This window comes from Lygodium microphyllum, chromosome 15 (assembly GCF_053477565.2).
Source record: "Lygodium microphyllum isolate KBCC chromosome 15, Lygodium_microphyllum_v1.1.10, whole genome shotgun sequence".
Taxonomy (NCBI): Eukaryota; Viridiplantae; Streptophyta; class Polypodiopsida; order Schizaeales; family Lygodiaceae; genus Lygodium; species Lygodium microphyllum.
In genome coordinates, this window is record NC_141149.1 from 135,646,206 (window position 1) to 135,664,186 (window position 17,981).

The window sequence follows — 17,981 nt, forward strand, 5'->3', positions numbered from 1 at the left end:
TGTTGTTGTTAGGGGAGCAATTCTTAGGCCGCGTCTTCTTGTCAAGATGCTTTTAAATATCTTTCGGCAACTAGGGGATAGCATCAGCAACTATCAAAATGTTAGGTTTGGTTTAAAGGTGTCTAGGTCTTTGACCAAGTCATAATCTTTGCTAGGATCCACTGGCTTTTCCAAATTGACTGGGAAATGGGGCCACACCCACTTTTATCTTCCCTTTTTCTTCCAGGAGCGGCAACATATGCGCTTCGTATTCATGAGGAGGTACTTCCACATCCTCTATTTCATGGACCTCTGGTCCTACCTCTGCAACTGTCTCTATAGTTCTATGTGGCTCTGTGGTGTTGTGTACCTTCTTATTGTGGATTGCATTGTTCTGTTTTTCCCGAGGGAGGTTGAACTTCACAATCTTTGCAGAAGGAAAATTCTCTTTTGGAACTATGGGTCCTCCTTTCTTTGCTCACGTTATTGCGGCCACTTCCAATTCCACCAAATTGAAAGCAGGTTCTTGGGTCTTCCGTTGGGTATCAGAAGTAGATTTCCCATGGGTGGAAAATCTTTTGTAGTATGGCCTTCTTCTTTGCATCGGCTCCATAAGGGCCTGTAATCCACAGATCTTCTAGGGTTTGGGAAATCAGGGAGATATGACCCTTTTCTCCACATCTGTAACATTCCACCTTTGATCTTTGACCACCACCATACTGTCGTCCTCTGTAACTTTGAGAGGGAAACCTCCTTGGACCAAAATTAGGACCAAACTCCCTAGGCTTTGGTCTAATGTCCTGCATTGTCATTTTGGATTCTAGCAAGTTGAATCTTGTGTTTTCATCTTTTTGTCTTTGTTCATGCATCTCTTTCAAATAGCAAATATCCTCTGTATGATTCTTTCTCAAACAGTAGGAATAGAAGGCTCCAAGAATTGTTGGTTTTTGGGTACATTCAGTGGCTAAATGTCCTGCTTGATGGCACTTTCCGCACCATGTATTAGAACGCATCACATCTCTCCCAACTCCCAACAAGAGTGGATATATTGGCGGTATTCACCTTTAATGTCTATAGCTGCTCTGTAATCACATCCATAAGCTCTTTCTTGATACTTGCGGCTGAGTTGGATAAGTAATCCTTCAGATTTTCACTTCCTTGAGTACTTGTAGTAGGATTTTGGGAAGCTTTTGTAATTACTGCATACGTTGGTTGGGTTGATCTAGAGGGTCCTCTATTTTGGTTTTGATTCAGAGCTCCTGTTGAGACTTGGGTTGTTGATTCCAGTTGGTAGGGTTCTATTGTTCTTGAGTCACCAGTGGAGGAACTATTTGAGGCCACTGTTCTTATGGTTGAACCATCATTTGAGGCATTGTTGTCTGTGGCCATTGTGGATTAGGTGCATTGTACTGCGGCACTGTTTGCATCTGGGAACAAGGGTAGGGAATTGTCCCTGGGACTGCATTTGATATGTATATCATTCCTGGCATAGGGGGAGATAAAAATCCTCTTCCTGGAGTCATTGATAGCCTTGCTTCAACTTCGTCATACAATCTTGCACCTTCCACTGCAGCTTGCAGATTGACTGGTCTTCTTAATTCCACAAACTTGCGAACTTTTGGTTGTAGGCCTCTGAGAAACACTCCTTTCTGGATACCTTCATCCAAATGATGATTAGTCCATCTCTTCAGGATGGATTCCATTCCTGAGACATAAGCTTCTACTCTGACTAAGTTAGGTTCATGAACTCCTCTCCCATCTGCTCTTAAAAACCTTCACGTCTAAATTTAGTGAGGAAGGCCAACTTCAGGTCATCCCATGTGCTAAAATTTCATCATGCTTGTCTCTCATACCATTGAAACGCCGTGCCCTTGAAAGTGGCGGGGAAGATTGCTAATCAATGCTCAGGGGTTCTGGCATTGTTAGCCACACATGCTACTATAAACTCTGCTACATGAAGATCGGGGTCTTCATTGTACTCTCCCTTAAAAATTGGCAATGGGACTACATTTTTTGGCATGTCATCAATATTTCCAAGATGAATCTGACTAGGAAGGGGATCTTGAGTCACCATAGGGACTTCTGTAAAGATTGCATTTAGGGCATCAAAGGAGGCTTCTGCTGTAAGCTTGTTCTTAGCCTTGATTCTTTCCTTCTCTCTTCTCACATACCTCTGGACTCATTCTAATGCTTGCCTCTTGATTGCATCATTCATCAGGGGTTGGCTCCAACCAGTTGGTCTGTACTCAACGGAATAGAATCAGAGGGGCTTCATTCTCTAGAGGATTCTCTAGCCAACATCTCTTCTACTTTCTTCTTTTCAACATCTCTGAATTCAGCTTTCAAACCACTATAGAGGGGGAGATATTCCGTTCTGAAAGTATCAAAACTCATTCTTCTTAGGATCGTTGTTGTGCCATCATCATAATAATGCCAACTTTTGAGGGTTTCAATAGTGTATGTTGTGAAGAACACTCTGTCTACCAACTTCCAGTGGTTTGCTAATTAGACAAACAAAAGATTTTTAGAACACCAAGCATCCCACGTGTCCTGCTATTGAGCATCCACGAACAAATTCCAACTCTTTTCTTTCTTGTTTTCATGAACCTCTGCTGACCATGACTCTTGAAGCTTCTTCACGATCTCCCACTTCATGATGTCTAGAAACTTCTCAATGAATGCCAAATCTTCCATAGATGGTCATTCTCTCTGTTTTCACTCTTCAGTTTGTTCCCACACAATTTTCCACCAAGATGCATGTCTCTGTTGCTTCAACAGGAAGAGGAAATAGTCCACCACATAGAGCTTACATCATGATGGTAATATGTTTCGGTCATTGTTGGATGAACCTCTTATAGAAAGTGGCTTTGACAATAAGAATCTCCAACTCTTCAGTGGAAGAAGGAACTTTGCAAGCATCCATTGAATTCTCCTCTTCTTGGCAATGCCATTTCCTTCATTTTCAGCCTCTTTTTATGCTTGTTGATGGCAAGTTTCCCAATGCGTATAAAAAACACAGAGCCCCAAGAGAGACACCAAGGAAAAGGGGTTTCTACTACAAGAAAATCGATATTGTAACATCAACAAGATTTTGTTTCATTCTTTAGAGAACCACAACAAGGAAAAGAACAAATCTTCATGCAATATCATAATAGATATCTCCCAGGATTTGATAGAATCAACCATAATCTTCAACATCTTCATAAAATCCATCAATAGAATAAGGAACACAAAAGAATACACCACTTTTGAATGGAAATAATATCACATAGTATTCATTTTCATTATCTTCATAGTTCTCTCTCTATCTCTCATAGTAGATACATTTTTTTAAGGCACATAATTGAGTTTCTCTCACTTCTCTCTCTCACATACTCTTACTCTCTCAATAATAAATCATAACCTCACTACAATACTCAAGAATGGCACACAATTCTCCTCTCTTGGTTGTGGATACACCTCCTAAAAGGTATGCCAGATGCGAAGATGTAATGAAAGAAGCTGAGAGGAGAGAGAAGGAGAGCTGAGGGGAGAGAAAGAGAATAAGAATAAGAAGGAAGAAGACTAGAAGAGGAGAGAGAAAGATAGAAAATAGGAGAGAAAGGAGAAGGAAGCTATGGAAGCTGGAGATGAAGGTGAAGAGCGTGATCTTGATAATAACTGGTTGCCCTAATTTGGGGCTTTTACACCTTAAATACCCTGGCCAGTGTGACGGGGTGTCTAAACCCTAGTTGATGTGTATCCCGCTTGTTACAATCCATCCCCACTCGAAAGGTTTTTGCCCTAAAAAACAAGGAGAAACAGAGGAGAGTGATGGGTGGGCTAAGGGAGGGTTGCAGAGTACTACTCAGAGCCCTTTGACAATGAAGAATAGGTGTGGAGAGACTAGGGACAGCATGCAGTCCTAAACCGGTCGACTGAAGTAAATTGGTCATAACTTTTGATAGGCGGCTCCAAATGGGGCGTACTATATGTCGAAACGAAGCTTACGACAAGCACTTTCAGTCTATGTAGAATGCACATGCATGTGATTTGAGTAAGTACAAAATTATTCTAAAATAGTGTGTAATCTGCAGGCGGGAAGTGGGCAATTTGGGGCATGACTGGCTAGTCTTCCAGCTGTTGGAGTTCATAGAGGTAGGGAAATTCATCGAGGATGGTTGCTAGTGGCATCAAGAGGCTTCTTCCAAGGATAGGCCTTGCCATTTGATGAGGTATTTTTTGATGGACTGGGATCGTAAGTGCTTATCTCGCTTCCCAATGATTGCTTCAGGAACATTGAGTGATGCCCTCTTCATCGATGGGGGGAAATACTTCCACATAGTCCACTCAAGAGCCTACAAAGGGTTTTAGCTGACAAACATGAAACACATTGTGGATTTTGGTGGTAGGAGGAGTTCTAAGCGGTAGGCCAAGTCGCCAACTCTCTTCCAGATGCGGTATGGGCCATAGAAGCGGTGGGCTAGCTTGTTACTGATGCCCTCTTTGAGAGTGGAGTAGTAGGACTTAGACACTTTCAAAAGGACCAATTCCCCCTCTTGGAATTCCAAATGCCTGCTCTTTCATCAGCATAGAGTTTCATGTGTGTTTGGGCCTTCTGAAGATTCATTTTGCATTGTTGAAGTAAAGCTTGCTTGCGATCCAATTCAGCTTGACTCTGAGGATTAATATTATCAGTTGACAAGACTGACAGGAAGGGGAACCTTATACCCATATAAGGCCTCAAAAGGGGAAACTCCAATGCTAGAGTATGTGGAGTTATTATATGCAAACTTAGCCAAGTGAAGCCACGTATCCCAACTGTGTTGTATATCATGGTAAAAGTGCCTCAAGTATGTCTCAAGCCATTTGTTTACTCTCTCAGTTTGGCCATCGGTCTGAGGGTGGTATGTAGTGGATGGAGCAAGATTGGTCCCCATGGAGGTGAAAACTATCTGCCAAAAGTTGCTCATAAACTTTGCATCCCGATCATGTACTATGACTTGTGGTAAGCCATGCAACTTAAAGACATTTTCCATAAACTGGCCACCTGAGAGGCAGTATATTGGACCTTAGTGGGGATAAAGTGGGCAGCTTTGGTGAGGCAATCAACTACCACATAGATATTGTTCCACCCTTTCTTAGTCATGGGAAGGCTGGTGATAAAGTCCATTGTGATGTGAGTCTATTTCCCTTTAGGGATAGGGAGAGGCTACAAGAGGCCAGCAGGCCTGAGTGTACTATCCTTGTTCTATTGGCATGGAACACATTTGGTCACAAAGTCCTTGACGTCCCTCCATAAGCCTTTCCAATGAAAGCTCTTGGAAATCCTGTCATATGTTTTGAAGACACCCAAGTGACCAGCAATGGGGAAAGAATGCATTTCTTCCATTATCTTCTGCATGAAGGGGGGGAAGTGTGTGGGATGACAATCTTGCCATGGGACCAAATAAGGCCATGCTTGAGCTGATATTGGGAGTTTTCAGCCATAACCCCATGCTGTAATTTCTGAAATATGTGGCTGAAATGATCATCTAACAAGTAAGCCTCATGGAGCTCTTCAACCCAATCACTGTGCAATTCTAAGATAGATGACACTCTACATGCCCACATTCGAGAGAGAGAATCAGCCACAATATTATCCTTGCCCCGCGTGTGTGAGATGTCAAAGTCATAGTTCTGTAAGGTTGCCACCCATTGCCTTTGCTTAGGAGTCAAAGTAGACTGAGTCAAGAAGTATTGGAGGACTCAGTGATCGCTTTTCACTTGGAAGCAGCTGCCATACAAATAGTGGTGCCATTTCTTGATGGCATGGAGGATGGCCAACATCTCTTGGTCGTATACATTCGTTTGCATCTCCTTCTCATCAAGCTTGTGGCTTTCAAATGCAATCACACCATGCTCTTGCAACAATACTGCACCAATATGCTGGCCATTGGCATCACAATGAATGGTAAAGAGCTTAGAGAAGTCAGGGCAAACAAGGATGGGGGCTGAAGTAAGAGTGTCCTTTAATTGCTTGAAGCTATGATCTACAGTGGCATCCCAAAAGAATGACTCTTTTTTCAAGCAATCAATTAAAGGTGCTGCAATGGTGGCATAGTGCTTAATGAAGCATCTATAGAATGAAGAGAGACCAAGGAAGCCATGCAAAGAGGTGGTGTGGAAGGAGTGGACCAATCCTTAATACATTGCACCTTTTTGGGGTCAGCCTGTATACCATTTTTGCTCACAATATGTCCCAAGTACTCCACAGATGTCTGCATGAATATACATTTGCTCTCCTTAGCAAAGAGTCGATGCTCTCTCAATATGTCAAACACCCTCCGAACATGTGTCAAGTGCTCCATAGATGACTTGTTGTAAATGAGGATGTCATCAAAGAAAATAAGCACAAACTTGAACAAAAAGGGTTGTAGGATTTTGGTCATGAGGCTTTGAAAGGTGGCACAGGCGTTAGTCAACCCAAAAGGCATCACAAGAAAATGGTAAAGTCCACGATCAGTCCTGAAGGCCGTTTTGACCTCATCTCCTGCCCGCATATGAATCTGATGGTAGCCAGAGCGCAAGTCAATCTTAGCAAAAAAGCATGCACCTTTTAACTCATCCAGCAAATCATCAATCCATGGGATGGGGTAGCGGTTCTTCACTGTAATTTTGTTCAAATCTCTGTAGTCAATACACATGCAAAAGGAGCCATCTTTCTTTTTGACTAAGAGGACAGGGGATGCATAGGCGGAAGAACTTGGTTCAATGAAACCCATCCCCAGCAACTCCTTGATTTGCTTTGGAACCTCTTCACGCTCACACTTGGAGAGTCTATAGGGGGTTTTGTTCATTGGCTTGGAATGGGGCTCTAGGTCAAGTGGGTGGTCCACTTGTCTCTTGGAAGGGAGGGATGTAGGTATCTGAAATAAGTCATTATATTCCTCAAGTAAGGCCTACAAGGCAGAGTCATATGATATTGTGGAGAGCTGATCAGAATTGTCCTTATTTAATTGCAAAACAAAGATCTGTGAGCATTTCTTAAACTAGCGTTTGAGTTGCTTTGATGTAATGAGCTGAAAATCAACATGATCTCAAACTCCCTCTAGGTGGATAGGCTGTCCATGCATCATAAACTCCATGTAAAGATGAGAGAAGTCCATAGCAAATTTCCCCAATTGTTTCAACCAATCATAGCCCAAGACAACATCAATGGGGCCCATATCTAGGGCAATCAGATCAACCAGTGCCACATAATTTTCAGCCAAGCATAAGGGAATTGCAGGACATACATGTGTCTTCTTCTCCGTTTGCTAGTTGGACCTTCAAGGGGTGGTATAATGCCATAGGAATACATTTCGACTGGTTAATGGCTGATTTATTGACAAAACTGTGAGTGCTTCCACTATCCACAAGGATAAAAACATGCTTCCCATTGATACTACCGTGAATGTGAAGGGTACTGGAGCTACGCGAACCCATCCAAGCATCCAAGGAGATCGAGCAAAGGGAAGTGGGAGGTAGGTGGGATGTTAAATTAAGTATCTGTGGGGGCGCACCACCCGGGTCAAAGGGAAACCCATCCTCCAGGTCATAGAACTGCTCATGATCAACATCCTCCGTGGGCTCAGTCTGGTCAATGGCCAGGTCATCCTCCTCATTGTGCCAATCTTCCATGACATACATGCTATGAACTTTGACCTTAGATGTCTTGTACGGGCATTTGGAGGCATGATCAGCAGTGTACTTATCTCCACATTTAAAGCATAGGCCTTTTTCTTTTCGTTCCTTGACAACATTTGGGGAGATGAACCATTGACTACTGGATCCATGGGAAGGTGATGCAGTGGATTGTTTATTTTCAACATACCGATTTTCAACAATAGAACCCGATGCTGTCCCAAAAGTGCCCATTTTTCTTTCAACATGGAAGGCGGGGTAAGTGGGTTCTTTGGGACTATTATTAGGCATAGAAAAGCCTCAAAAACCACCTCTATATGGGGCTGATCGTGAAGGGATGTGGGGAGGTCCATGCTGAAAATGCTCATTCTTACGGTCCTTTCTTGCATATCTCTCAGCCAGTTCGATTACATTAAACAGTGTAGTTTTTGGGCCATAACATCAGCTGATAGACTCGGTTCCAACCCATAGATGTACTTGTGCAATTTAGCATTGTCACACTGATGCTTTCCACATACATGTTCAAGTTCATGAATTGATTGGTGTAGTCACGTACAGTGAGGTTACGTTGGTCAAGAGTGTACCATCTTCTTGCCAACCATTCTTTTTCCACAGGGGACACAAAAACTTGGACCATATGCATTTTGAAATCTTCCCAATCAATGAACTGTTGATTCTCCCGATTGATATAGCGCCACCAAGTGTGGGCAAAACCTTCCAAGTGGAGAGAAGAAAAATGTATTTTCTACTCATCAGTGCAGGGGTAGATGTTGAAGTAGGACTCTAACTTGGATGTCCATTCTTCCAGGTCAGATGGTGAGGGGGATTGCCCATTGTACTTTGTGAGAATGACCTTGTCACGCAAATCATAGGGGCCATGCTGCCCATGAAATCCTTGTTGTCCATGCATCCTGTGGTGGCCATACATGCCCTACTGTCCATACATCCCTTGTGGTGCATTTAGCCCATGTTGTCCATTATAGCCATGCTGTCCATGATTGCCAGGCTAGCCATTTGTACCATATTATCCTTGATGGGGCTGATTCATATGTGGTGCATGGGGGCTCCTAGGTAGAGCGGGTGAAATTCGACCCAAGGCGGGAGAAGGCCTTAAGTGAATGTTACCGGCATGGTGGACAGGGGAATTCAATAGGGACTCATCATGCATATGAGAGGGTTCCCCGATCTCATAAGTAGAAGGGGAGATTCCCTTAGCGCCAAGTATACCTTGTGGTCCATGCGATGGTTCCTGATGTGGGGGGCATCTTGTTAAAGATGTGGGATCTAGAGCATGGCAAAGGTGGAAGCTATGGAGGATGGAAGATAAAGACGCAACTCATGTTGACATGACAATGTAGACAATTGTTACACAAGTGAATTAGGTTTCAAGATTGAGACTTGAACTCATAAACACAATCTAGTGTATGGACAACAATGACATAGACACTTGACAGAAGAGACAAGTACTATTGCATTATCATCATATGAAAGTGATAGTTCAAGTACATCATTATATAGAGTTCTTTGGTAGCACTTAGCATCCACTATGCATATGGGATTTTGTCTCTCTTCCTAGAATGGACTGCATCTTCCTAGCCTAGCTGTCCTATACAAAGGGACTAAAGTAGGTGTGATTGCAAATATCTCAACACCCCTCCTTAATCACAACCAAAAGTACAAAGCGTGTAGAGGCTTTAGTAAAAGCAACACCTGCAAAGTGTGGGCACACCATAAACATGGCAAAACACTAGAGGTTATCGCAGAAAAGGCTAAATGTGGGTACCACAAACGTGATGAACATCCAGAGGCTATAGCAGGGGGCTTACAAAGTGTATAGAGGCTGTAGTACAAGGATAACTGAGGAGTTTTACAAGTTTATGTTTGAGACATTAGGGCTAGGAAACACAAAACTAAAAAAGCCTATCTGAATAGAAGGACTGATGAGGTTTTTCCTTCTCTTGGTGGTCTTCTTCTTCTTCTTCCTTTGCTCCATTTTCTTCTTCTTCTTGGACTGCAACTAGATATGCCTTTTGGGACCTCTTTCTTGCGTGGCATAACTTATCGGTGTGTCTGGTCCTTTTGCAGAAGTCATAGAAGAGCTGATCCTTCTTGCCTTTGTACCTGTTGCCAACATATGATGCATGCTTATCTCTAGAGGTACTTGGTTCTTCCTTAGTTTTTAGCTTCTTATCCTCTTCTAACAGTGATGCCTGGATATCAAGAAGTTCAGGATTTGGCATGTTGATTAAGGTTGTTGATACATTATTATATTCAGGAGGCAAACTCTTAAGTAGAACACCGATGCAAACATCTTCTTCCATTTTAATGTTGATTCCTGCAAGTTGGGTTAGAATCCCTTCCATGTAATTTAGATGTGTAGCAAGTGATGTGCTGGACTTCATTTCAAGCTTGAAAAACTCAATCAGGAGACCATACTTTGATGATTTAGACTGTGTACCAAACAAGGTGTCAAGTCTCTTCCATGTATCATGTGAGGTCTCACAGTTATCCACATGGTGGATATAGCTGTCGTCTATCTCCAGTTTGATAATGGCCTGGGCCTTATCATCGTTCTTTTGCCAAGTTACAGCAAGATCCGCATCATGAGGCTTCTTTTCTTTTCCAGTGGTAATGGCCTAGAGGCCCTTCTTCATCAGGATGAGTTTGATGCGAGTCTGCTAGGTGTGAAACCCGATTCCTTTGAAACGAGCAGTTGGAGAGTCTTTGCCCATGTTATACTTACGGAAAAAATAGCAAATCAACTTCAAAAATTTGAGATTTATCAGTGGAAGAGCAGATTACAATGTATCAAGAGACACAAGTAATGACAATGTGAAAACACACTATGCGGAGACTATGTCTGTGTTGATGTTGAGCTTGAATCTTCTTTGTTCGGGGTCGTTGATCCTTCTTCAATCTTTCCAGGTTCTTCCCCTCCTTGATTTGATGTTGGGACAATAGATCAGAGTGGCAGTGTGTTGCTCCAGGTGGCAGGAGAGAGAAAATAATGAGATTTTTGAGCTTGAGTGGAAAATTGGCTATGGTGGTTTTTAGGGTTTCATGACACGGGCCTGGTTTTTTGCTTATTGTAGGAGCTATGGTTGATCATTTTCAAAACTTTTTTTATGGAAATGTAGCTCTTTTCAAGGCCTATCAAATCCCTATGATCCTCGTCTAGATCGCGGCCTGTAGCGATGGCAGCAGCAGCTCTAACGTCAACAGGCACAGTCTTGACAGCAGCGACGAATTTCCACAATGTCGTTGCATACAGTGGCCAATGTCAAGCTGTGTTGTGCCACAATGATTCATCTAAAGTTGAGAAACAAGTTTGTAGAAGACAGCAGGGAGAGTTATGCCCTTTATTGCAAGATCCAACTCCTCAAAGTTGGCAAGGTCTATCTAGCTATGGCAGACACACAGTGCAGCAACTGTGTAAACTCACAATGCTGAGCTATGGAGTGGCCAATGTCAGGTTCTTAAGTGATACATAGAAGCCTTGGGAGTCAAGGAACAAATGTCCAGAAGAGAGCAGGTTCAGATATGACCTGTGGAGAGAGATCCAGGAGCTTCAAGTGGACAGGGTACTGCTAGCTATGGCTGCCAAGTTGACATGACAATGTAGACAACTGTTACACAAAATAATTAGGTTTCAAGATTGAGACTTGAAATCATAAACACAATCTTGTGTATGGACAACAATGACACAAAAACTTGACAGAAGAGACAAGTACTATTGCATTATCGTCATATGAAAGTGATAGTTCAAATACATCATTATATAGAGTTCTTTGGTAGCACTTAACATCCATTGTGCATATGGGATTTTGTCTCTCTTCCTGGAATGGACTGCATCTTCCTAGCCTAGCTATCCTATACAAAGGGACTAAAGTAGGTGTGATTGCAAATATCTCAACACGTCTAGACTCATGTCTAGAGTCATTAGTCTTCTCTTGGGATGAAGCGGTCGCTAACTGAGCAACAAGAGCAGTGAGCTGTTCCAAGGTTTATTGGGTCTTTGAGTTTGAGATAGCCATGTGCTCAATCGCTTCATCAAACTTAGACATCATCTGGCGGTGGTTGGTGACCATATCATTGTGGCGTTCCATATGATGGAGCTCATGTTGACAGAGGGTGTGATTAAGAAGGCATACGGGTCCGTTTCAGACATTTCCTCATGTATATCACCATGGTAATCTTGCGCTGAGCTTGGTTCCTCATTCATGGACATCCGGGAGTCTCTAATCTCCCTCTGGAGTTCCTCTTGGGCCTTGCTTTTGCCTTTCTAGTCAGCCATCTGGATGCAATCCACAGGACCTCCTGTCAGTAAAAAGGGCGTAACTCTTAGTAGGAAACTTCGATTGCTGAGGTTTTGGGCTCAAGTCAGAGGGGACAACGGCCTCTTCGAGATGAGCTATTAATCTTTATGACAAAAAATGATTAGAATTTTCTATAGGGGTTTTACAATGCCTGTCCTAGAGTGGTCTGCAACCTGTCCACAGTGACCCTAGTGCACAAACATGGGCATGACACCGATTGGGGAGATTTTTTATTCAAATCGCAGGGGACAAAGCCCTCTTCGAGATGATCTATAGGGTTTACCCCCATATTCAGGACAAAATTTTCTGCAATTGGATCTTTGTGACAGTCCTACAGGACTGTGACCAAAAACATTGTCTATCCCTTAATGCTAATGTCTTACATGGATAGAGCATAGATCAAGGGCCTGATCTGATACATCAATAGCATCTTGAGCATGTTGAACATAATCCCGAGCATCATTGCATACCCATCAACGCTGCCATTCATGCATAAGTACATTCACTGCCATACATCTCCATTGACTGCATGTACCTCAAGTGGCATACATGGGTGCCATTAGCATTGTGTATTCAAGAGGGAATATTGGGGCAAGGAAATGGGGCTTATGGAAGTACCTGCACTTGCAAACAAGTATTGATCTCCGGATCACTGGGAGGTGGGCAAAGTTCCCCCCGGGCCGGGTTGTGCACCCCTTCAGGGTCTTAAGTGGTAAGGGAGGGTCACCTCTCTTTTGTCTTACCACCTTGCCTAGCATTGGCCTTTTTCCTCAGCTAGAGTATACATGGCAGACATTTTTAATTAGCAATCAACATGAGATGCATTGAAAAGAAGACATTGGGCCTTTTCATGAGATGCAAGGAATGATGAAGGTTGGGGTAGGGGTTACCTTGGCAGTCCAGTGACTCACTGGTTGCTACTTACCCAATTTACAATGGCTAATATTCATCCAAGATCATAAGACAAAGTAGGGGTTAATGTCAGCCATTACAATGAAATTCGAGAAGAGGTATGATGCTTGTGTGCAATCTTGAATCTCTCCAACAATGGATTAAGCTCAGCAAGTGGCTAAATTGAGAGATTAAGATCAGAGTGGCATACCTCTTTAATGCTTGTGACGACCGTTGAAGCCCGAATCATCATGATGCCGCTTGCTCCATTGATTAAGTCTGGTTGTTGGTTGGGCATCCGTAGAAGAGTGCTTCAGCATTTGAGTGCTCTTGCTGATGAAGAAGGCTCCCAAGCTGAGCTTGAACTTCAAGAATGGGAAGCTTCAAGCGAAGCTTTCATGGCTGCCCCCAAAGCTCCCATGCATGCTGAGATCAATGCCTTCATCCGGGCAAGAGGAATCCTTCACGGCCTGAAGGGTTTGTGGGGTTGAGCTCTCCAGGTCAGAGGAAGCTTCAGTTAGGAGAATCCATGGCTGCCCCAAACTGTTTCAAACAATCCCAACTACTGTCCACCATGGGAGTTGATTCCCGGGAGAAAAGATGCCAAAGGGGAAAGGCCAAGGTGCTGGAACAGTGCCCTGGAGTGGCAGGGAGGGGAGGGCAGCAAGAGGAGAAGTGGTAGGAGGGCTGGGGAGAAGTAGGACAGCCAGCGCAAAATGCGCAGAAAATTGTGGGGCTGTCCTGTAGGCCTCCTGGACAGCAAATCCCCCCAGTCCACCCCTTGATCAGGAGCTTGGGAGGTTAGGGAAGAAGTCCCGAGGCTGGTTGATATCGGGGAGCACCCTCAGGTCAGATTTCTTGGGGTTTCTTTGGGCTGGCAGCCATGGTAGCTTGTAGGAGAAGAGAGAGAAAGAGGGCTTAGGCAAAAAGTAACTGAGATTTTGCCCTCTTCCAACTCTTGGGACTCTAAACTTGGCCTGAAACCATTAAAATTTGCATGAAAAGAAGTGACGACCTGCTATTTTAACCATTTTACCTCCAGATATGTCTGAGTCTCCAGCCATAGCTCCTGCTTGCTCCAAAAAGCTGAAGTTAACTGCAGTCCTTCTTGTTGTACCTGTACCTATAAGCTGAGTAACTAAGGTTTTTGGGATTTGAAAAGGGAGAAAGGGGAAAGAGGAAAAGGACCAAAGCCTGAAGCTTTGATACCACTTGTAATGAAAGAAGCTGAGAGGAGAGAGAAGGAGAGCTGAGGAGAGAGAAAGAACAAGAAGAAGAAGAAAGAAGTCTAGAAGAGGAGAGAGAAAGACAAAAAAGAGGAGAGAAAGGAGAAGGAAGCCATGGAAGCTGGAGATGAAGGTGAAGAGTGTGATCTTGATAATAACCGGTCGCCCTAATCTGGGGCTTACACCTTAAATACCCCGGTCAGTGTGACGGGGTGTCTAAACCCTAGTCGGTGTGTATCCCGCTTGTTACAGAAGAGGCATCAAAGACATCATAGTGTCCTGTGAGATCTGGCTTCTGTCACTCTTCTTCTATAACCTTTTGTGAATCTTCAACAGCTACTTCTTCACTTCAATTAGCTTGAATAGAGCTTTCATTCATCCTTTCATAAAACAAAAACACTTTCCAAAACATCCATACATCCAACATGACACTCAACAAAAACGAATAGAACAGACCACAAAGCAACAGAACAATAGAAGAACAGAACTATAGAAGCTACAGAGCCTTACAGAAGATCAACAGAGACCATAAAAACCATAAAAACCAAACCAAAACCAATTCAATATTTCATAAAACTTTTAACACAACCTCACCATCTCTCAAAGCATTCATTCAACCATCTCAATTACCAAAACAAAACCAAAAAAGAAGAAAACAAAAGAAAATCAAACCTTATAGAACCAAGCAAAAAAAATTACAGAACCCTATAGAACAACATATCCTCATCAAAAACCATCATAAACCCTTCAAACATACTCAAACCATTCCAAACACTTCAAAACATCTTTAAATTCAAACAATCCATCAGCAAAAACAACCATTTAGCAACAAAAACCACAAAAAATCAGCCAAAAAAACATATCATTTCAGCATTCAACAATAATCATTAGTGAAAGTAACAAAATACTTTGCATCATCTAACAACTAAGGGCATAGGTCCATAAACATCAAAATGAATAAGAGGCAAAGGCTCATCCATGCACATAATGTTAGACTTCTTATGCAAACTACATGTCTGCCTACCATAAAGACAATAACCACAAGAATCAAAACATTTATAGCCAAGGGGCGGAAGATACTGCAAATGGGTAAGTATTTTCATTCCCTATAATGACATGTGTTCAAGGTGATGATGCCATAAAGAGTTCTAGTCTTGGCATCTCATGCAAGGAAAAGTTTCCCATGGGTACTCTTCCATAAGGAATCACCAAAAGATACAAAGTAACCAGTGTCATCCAATTTGCCAGTAGAAACAAGGCTTTTGGTTAAAGCCAAAACATAGCATACATCATGTAAAGTAAAGATGTTGCCTAAAGAAAAATACAACCATACATCTCCAATATCAGCAATATCCAATACTAAATCATCACCCAATCAAACAAATCCTATCATGTTACAATAGGAGTGGAACCACTCTTCATGAGGGGTAACATGAAATGAAGTCCCTAAATCAATCAGCTAACACTGAGCATAAGCAGACAAGGCATCAATCAAGTATGCAATATCAAGAATAGAAGATGCAAGTATGTAATCATCATTTGAATCATCTTGTAGTACATTAATCTTTCAATCTTAAAGGTATACTTATTGGGGATAATGTTGTGATCATCATTCTTTTCCTACACTTTACCCTTTCCCTTTTCCTTGTGCTTGTCATCACACATTTTATAGCAATGTGGCCAAATATGACCTAGCTTCCCACAATCATGACAAGTCAATGCAGACTTACAAGGCCACGGGACCTATTAGAGACTATCCATGTGACTGAGAAGAATGAGACTTCTGAGAGTCTCTCCCATGATGGTTATTACCGCTCTTAGTATTCTTACTGCCTCTAATTGTCAAAGCATGAGAGTTTCAAAAAGCATCATATTCTTTCTGTTAATTTCTTCATTCAACAATGCACCCTCTATATCCTACAATTTCAGCCCATCATTAGGTATATTTGCACACATAGTAGCACGAAATGTGTTCCATATTCAAGTAATGTAACCAACAAGAATAATGATGGAAGATCACCCTTAAAATCAATCCCCTATGAAAATGAGTGGCTAAAAATAGAATGAAACTATCATGCATTTTGCTCTTCAGAGAAACGTTGTAGTATACCTACTTAGAGAGTGACAAAATGATTGTAGATTTTCGTAAGTCATCCAATTCAGTCGAATCTCCCACATCAAATCCTTTGAGCTTTACACTTGTATCTCAACGGCTTAATTTGTACTTTTTGCATCAAAACTTACGATATTTGTGCCTCCTAGTAGCTATAAGTAGTGCCATCCAATTTGTTAATATTAAAGATAGCATTATCATTTGATCCACCAGCCATCATGTCAATAAATGAAAGTACATTATAAGAAAACAAGTTGTTGCAAATGATTGCAAATCAGCCCCAAATCATAGCCAAGATAAGATCTAAAACACCAAAGTGTAGGGCTATCCAATAACTGCCAATAATGAACTATCAAATCAAAGCATTTGCTCTCTTAAAGAATACATAAACCTACAATTATAACACTACTATAATAAATGTAGCAGTGAATCCAAGATCGACTATGGAAAATCGATTAGGAAAATCCAAGCTCACACTGCTAGGTATATCTTGCAACAAATGGGATATGCAAGAGTTGCTAGCGGTGAAGATGCATACAACCAATACCAATATCTATCACAACCTCAATGTGTTAGGGAGAGATACTTCCAATGAGCATAGATAGCATGCATATAATAGATCTTGGGAGTAATAAAAGAGAACTACCAACCAATTGAGCAAGGGTAATGAAGCTCAATACATAGCAAAGTAGGGTATATATACCTTTAACATCACTCTGAAAGAAATAGGTGATGGGTCTAAGGTAGGAATCAAATCAGCCCACTCAAGAGTAACTACATCCAAGAAGCATCAAGAGAGCATATACATAACTTAATGAGTCCCACTATCTCAATGAAAGGAGCTCAAGCTCAACTGCATGAATCGAAAGCTCAATGCAATTATCCAAGTGTCAAGTGACTCCTATTGGAACAAAATTGAATGCCAACCAAGCAAGACAAGCTCAATAGATCATGTACATGATATTCGAGCATCCAAGACACATAAAGGATAAGCGGAGAGCATAAAATCCGATAAAATCTTTAAGCCCATATGTAACAATCATTGTAGTAACCCAAGCATGTAACCACAACCAACATTAATGCCACCAAGCTCAAAATCAAAACTTAAAAGCTCTCAAGAGTATATCCAGGCATATAGCTCAATTATAACCATCAATACGTCCCACTGAGTACTCGAACAACATCAAATAGCAATAAGCATGGAGTTTCAGGCTTGATAAATGGCTTATTGCCATGTTTATTATAATGGTAAAATCTATGTGTAACATGAGGTATTTCAACTTAAATTAGGGCCAATAGCACTTTAATACATGATCAGCATAATATCCTCCAAGCATCGAGATACCAAATGGGCATCAATAGGGGTATACAATAGCTCCAACTTTGAGAAAAGAAACTTTCACAAGTCTATAACAACATATATGTGTAAATATTTAGCTAATGGATAGATGTAAACTCACTAAGGATAGATGAGGTGCCACAATGAATGTGCCATAATCAAGAGTGGACTATGTGGGTGTAGTCAACTATAGAATCACTAGCATATTCTCCATGTCATTCACCTTACACACTAATGAGTAAAGTTATACTACATTACTAAAATGCGTAGTGGATGCCAGTTGATGTGGAGTTCAACATCTCAGTAAACAAAACCTAGGAGCATTAGGAATGAACACCCTTCGAAAAGGAGTTGAAAGGCACACTATGTTTTGAGTGATAGCCTTAGGCAATGTCATGAGAAGTGAAATCATAAATATGGGTATTGGGGTAAGGCATCATTAACTCCTTATTACTCCAAGCATGGGGGGGGGG